A 6,352-nucleotide genomic window follows, 5' to 3' on the forward strand; every position below is an offset into this window, starting at 1 on the left:
AGTTGTCCTCTGACCTTCACTGTACACTGTGGTATATACTCTTACAGGTGTGAGTGCTTGTACACACGAACACATAAAGGAGGAAGGGGTTAGCACTTTTAGCAACAGCTCTAACTCACAGTATCCTGCAGTTAGAGGCTCTAGAGGACGATATGAAAAGGCCACAGCGACTTGCTAATGTTCCTCAGAAGGCTTGGCGGATGCCTTCCAAGGCTGTGACCAGCTGGTCTCTTTTCCAGAGCCCTGCTGTTCTCCTGTCTGGTCATCTTTGGCTGTCTTTTACCCAGCTGTGAGCTTTCTTATTAACTTTCCTCAGTGTTTCTGACCTCACCATTTCAACCCTAACTTAAAATGTTTTAAATTTTACTTTTATTGCTCTCGTTTTTTTTATTTTTTTTGTATGCACGTGTCTATGTGGATCAGAAATTCAAGATCTTCAGTAACTACATGAAACCCTGTCTAAAAACAGGAAAGAGAGGCCATTAAGAGCACTTGATGTTCTTTCAGAGGGCCTGGGTATGGTTCTCAGCATCCACATGCTGGTTCATGACCACCTGTGACTCCAGTTCCAAGATATCAGACCCAGTCTTCTGGTTTCCTCAGACATACATGCAGGCAAAGCACACACATACAATTTATTTATTTATTTTTTCCGGAGCTGAGGACCAAACCCAGGGCCTCTCGCTTGCTAGGCAAGTGCTCTACCACTGAGCTAAATCCCCAACCCCAAAATTTAATTTTTTTAAATGAAAAAAGAAAGGAAGGAAGGAAGAAGTAGTTGTCACAAATCAGGTAATTCCTAGTGTTCAACCCCCACTACCCCCCAGGCCTTTACGAGCCCACATACTTCAGCAGATGAGGATCAGGTAGTCCAATGCCTGTGCTGTTAGATTATGCCTCTGGATAAACCCTTGGAGAGCTGGTCGTGGTTGCATATGCCTACAATCCCAATACTTTTGAGGCTGGGGGTGTGGGAATTGGTACTTACAAGCAGGATTAGATACATAGTGAGCTCAAGGTCAGCTAGAATACAAGGTGAGACCTTATCTGAAAAAAATATTTTTAGATCCCAGTTCATATAGAATGTATCATCCCTAGGGGTATTTGAAGCTAGGTGTGGTGGTGAATGCCTTTGATCCCAGCACTCAAGAGATCGAGGCCTGTGGATGTCTCTGAGTTCCACATCTCACTATGTAGACCGGGCTACATAGTGAGTTCCTGCCCCAATAAAATAAAAGAAGTGTCTGAAGATAGGAAGCCAGTGCTACGTCTTTCAAGTAGTCAGGAAGAGAGACACTAGAGGCCCTTAGATCTGTCTCCTTCCACCTGATTCTCCTGTATGGTGAAGTCTTGTGGTGTCTGACACACGCTGAGCAAACGTTGAGTACTTTGTGAGTCAATCTGTCACAAGATATCTCCTTGAATTTCTGTGGTAAGCTTCCCTTTATGCTGCTGCTACTAGTTCCCAGCCCAGTGTTGGGGAGTACAGTCCTTAAACCACGTACACAGAGAAGCTGTGAGGGGCGGCTCACATTTGCAATCCTATAACTCAGGAGGCTGAGGCAGGAGGATTGCCAGGAATTTGAAGACAGCCTGGGCTGTAGAGTGAGATCCTGTTTCAAACCAACAAGAGGTGGCTGGTGAGATGGATCAGCAGGTAATGGTGCCTGCCAACCTGAGTTTGATCCCTAGGACTAAGAGTGTAGAGAAGGGGAGCACTGCCAAACTTGTCTTGTGGCACATGTGTATACACACACACACACACACACACACACACACACACACACACAGAGAGAGAGAGAGAGAGAGAGAGAGAGAGAGAGAGAGAGTAAATTTAAAATGTAATAATAATAATGACCAAAAATGGCTTAATGAATAAAGGTACTTATCATCATGACTGACAATTTGACTTTTCATTGCTAAACCCCAGAGAGAGAACTGACTCCCAAAAGTTCTCTGACCTTCACACACACTATGGCAAACACTCACACTTGTGTAAGTGAACACACACACACACACACACACCACACGCACGCACACACTCAGTTTCTAGCTACCCTCATGGTGGCTCATAACCCTCTGCAACCCCATTTCCGGAGGGGATCCAACACCTTCTTCTGGCCTCTGTAGGCATCAGACACACCAGTGGTGCACAGGCATACATGTAGGCAAAATACCCAGACATATAAAATAAAAATTAAATGTAAAAGCGAGCATTTGGTTTTTGTCTTTTATTTCAAAGTAATTGAAGAAATTGGTATAATATTAATCATTATACATTTTGCAAATGAGCAAGCTGACCTCTGAGAAAAGCCATCTCTTGTAAAACAGGTTTTTTTAGATGCCCAAATTGGGTTTGTCATCCTTTATGAGAGTACAATGTGTGTTCCTGTTTCTCCTACTTCGTCTGATAATTGATTGCCCGTGTCTGCAGAGCTTTCCCACTGGGAAGAATTCTCTGCCCCACAATGAACGGGTCCTTCCTTTGGAAAGCATCAGTCCTGTGTAAATGCCTAGGTTCCGTGAATCGGGAAGGTCCTAGCGGGTCCCTGACTTGCTTGGATCTAGTAGAGGTGCCTTGGCCTCCCAAACTGCTTGGAGCCTCAGTATACAGAAGCAGACGAGGCCCATCTGCTGCCTGCTGAGTAGTTCTTTCTGGGAAGGCGTGACTCAGAGGGAAATTGCCTTGAATGGCTGGCCTCTGCCTGCCTTGTCTTTACTCCCCAGTGAGACAAGGAGGCAGGGAGGGGCTGTGTCACACAGCAATCCTGCGGAGGGGCAGAAGCGGGAGACACGACTTGACATGAAGAGGGCATGTTTGAGGTAATTTGGAGGTGCCTGGGCTAAAACCACCTCTTTTCAGGCCGGAAAGTAGACTGTGGGACTCCCTTAAATATTGTCTCTAGCTGTCTCAAAATTCAAGGCCACAGTGATTCCACTTTTCCCAAGGACAGGTTTCCCAAGGACAGCCGCATGTAACCTGTCCTTGACGCTGGTAGAGCCCCTGAGGCTAGTGAAGGTCGTAAATCCCTACATTGTACTACAGCCCCATCTAATTCCCCCAGGCCAACAAGGAGGCAGTGTGTGTGTGTGACTAGTATCTGTTTGCAGGCTAGGGACCTGTGGCTGCTACAGGGAAATGAGTGGGCAGGAAGCAGGTGAAAGGTCCCTCCTCAGCTTAGTCTCTACCTGAACCCATGAAGTCAGTGAGCTTGGGCTGACTGACTCTTTCCCAAAGGCTGTGGAGGACAGAGGTCTTGCCCTGGTCACAAGTGAGTCAAAGACTGAGTCTCCCTTTGAGGTATCCCTCAGAGGTCGGGGGTACCAACTCCTGTCTTCATAGATTTTGTTTTATTTTTATGTATTTTTCCCCTACTTATTTCTTTATTTTGTGTGTGGGTGTTAGATGGCTCACACACAGGACTCACATTCAGAGCTCAGAGGACCGCTTCCTGGGGTTGGTTTTCCTCTCCAGTGTGGCTCCGGGAATCAGCCTCAGGTGGCCAGGATTGCCTACAAAGCACCTTTACCCTCTTGGCTATTTCACGGACGGAGGTTTGTTTGTTCGTTTGTTTTTTATTGACACAGGGTCTCCCTACACAGCCCTAGCTATTCTGAAACTCACTATATAGACCAGGTTGGCCTTGAACTCAGAGATCCTCATACACCTGCCTCCGAATGCATCGCTATGCCGGGCTTGCCTTTTTTTTTTTTTTTTTTTTTTTTACCAGATTCTTGTCGTGTAGCCCTGGCTGGTAGAGAACTTACTACATGGACCAGGAGAGCCTCAAACCTGCTGTAGCCCTCTCTTGCTTCTGAGTTTACCCACCATGCACCACCACCCCAGGCTATCAGCTTTGCTTTTAACAGGGGTTTGCTTTTGTTTTAAGAAAGGGTTGATTTTGACTTGCAGTTTCACTGGGATAGAGTCCATCCTAGTGGGGAAGGTCGAGAAAAGGTCAGTCAGAGAAAGGTGGCAGGAGGAATAGGCTGAGCTTTTTCATCCACACAGGAAGTAGAGCTCAGTGTTTAAAGGCGGCGGTGCTGAGGCTTTGTATTAGGAAACCTGAGGTCATGTGTGAGGGGATGAGGAAGGGAGTGGGTGCCAGGAGTGACCTGGGACATCCTGTTCTGATGTCATGTCACCATGTGCCCATTAGACAGCAAGCATGTTAAAAAAAAAAAAAAAAAAAAAAAAGAGCAGCAGCTAACACTGCCCACAGCAACGTCTTAATTTTCAGTCTTAATTTTCAGCCACAGACTTGAATAGAACAAGTCAGATCCCGCTCTCTGGTGTGCTCAGAGTTTTTAGCGAACATCATCTGGCCATCTCTCTCTAGTCCCAAACTACTGATGGATGTCGCGAGATTTCTCCAGAATGCTGGGACACAGAGCAGGTACAACACCTGTGCTGTGCGGCTTTACCTCTGACCTATAGCCCTAGGTGGCTAAGGGATTGATAGGAACCCCGCCCAAGACTTTCTCATTAGGGCCACTGGAATCCAAAGCATGTCACAGTGAGAACATCTGACAACTAAGACTCAGACTAGTACTGCCAAGTGGCCAGGATGCTGGCCGGGACCATCGGACTACCGAGAAGCTATGCCTGGCTGGTCCGGGTTGGAAACGAGAGCCCGGCTCAGATAGTTCCGGAATGCAGGTGCCCTTAAACACTAGCTACACAAAGCAAAGGGTCTTGACCTGTGGAGGAGCTCAGTTGCTAAGGTTTTGTTGTTGCTGGGTTTTTTCCCCCCCAAGCTTGGTGGTGCACACCTGTAATGCCAGCATTAAGAAGTTGAAGCAGGGGGGCTGGAGAGATGGCTCAGTGGTTAAGAGCACTGACTGCTCTTCCTGAGGTCCTGAGTTCAAATCCCAGCAACCACATGGTGGCTCACAACCATCTGTAATGGGATCTGATGCCCTCTTCTGGTGTGTCTGAAGACAGCTACAGTGTACTCATAGATAATAAATAAAAAAGAAAAGAAAAAAAAAAGAAGTTGAGGCAGGGGGATTGCTGCTAGTTCAAGGGACAGCCGCCAAAAAAACCCAAACAAACAAACAAACAAAAAAAAAAAACAAGAGAGAGAGAAAGAAAAAGAAAAGAAAGGAAAGGAAAAGAAAAAGGAAAGAAAAACTAAAACCATGGAACAGTTTAAAAATAATCAAACCATTAAAATAAATAAACAAAAGTAAATAAATCACTAAATCTGGACTTAAAAAAAAAAAAAAACCATTGTAACCATGACTAACACTTTGCCAATGTAAAGGATTCCAAGACTCGTACGCCAGACATTTTTGTTCCTGGATGAGCCGACTCCTGAGCTGTCCTGTTCTTTCTCAGTGGATAGCTTCAGTGGATAGCTTTTCACCACCATATGAGTCTAACTCCTTCTCCTTTTCCTTTTACGATTTATTTACTTAATGCATGTGTGGTCTATCTGCATGTACACCTGGTGCCAGAAGAGGGCACCAGATCCCATTACAGATGGTTGTGAGCCGCCTTGTGGTTGCTGGGAATTGAACTCAGGACCTCTGGAAGAGCAGCCAGTGCTCTTAACTGTTGAGCCATCTCTCCAGCCCCTTCATTTTTTTTTTTAAATTTTAACTTTATTTATAAATAGAGTTCTGCCTCCATGTATGCCTGTGTGCCTTGAAACGGTAGTTACAGACAGTTGTGAACTGTCATGTGGATGCTGGGATTTGAACCTGGGTCCTTTGGAAGAGCAGCCAGTGCTCTTAACCACTGAGCCATCTCTCCAGCCCCGAACATCGTCATTTTTTTTCTTTCTTTTTTTTTTTTTTTTCCGGAGCTGAGGACCAAACCCAGGGCCTTGCGCTTGCTAGGCAAACGTTCTAAAATCCCCAACCCCAAACATCGTCATTTTTAAGTCACCATTTCTCTTCTGGCAATGCTCTCTTGTTTTGTTGTTCTTTTAAAATTACCCTTATTTGTGTGTGTGTGTGTGTGTGTGTGTGTGTGTGTGTGTGTGTGTCTGTGCATGCGCCCACGTGCGTGCTACAGAAGATAGCACAACTTCATTCTTTCCTCTACCACTTGGGAAGTGGGGAAAGAGCTCAGGTTTCAGGCTTAGCAGCAAGGCCTTTACCTACTGAGTCACTTCATCCACCCCACCCCCTTTTTGTTATTAAAGACAAAGTCTTACTCTGCGGCTCAGGTTGGCCTAGAATTGCAGATGATCCTGCTTACCCCAGCCTCTCGAATTCCAGGATTACAGGCAGAACCCACTATGCCCTGCCTTCCTCCTCCTTTTAACTTTGGAATAAATACCAAATAAATGCCATTTCTTCTGGGAAGTCTTTGCTGACCCTGAGCAAGGGTTGGCTTTTTCTC

Source organism: Rattus rattus, chromosome 6, assembly GCF_011064425.1.
Source record: "Rattus rattus isolate New Zealand chromosome 6, Rrattus_CSIRO_v1, whole genome shotgun sequence".
Lineage (NCBI taxonomy): Eukaryota > Metazoa > Chordata > Mammalia > Rodentia > Muridae > Rattus > Rattus rattus.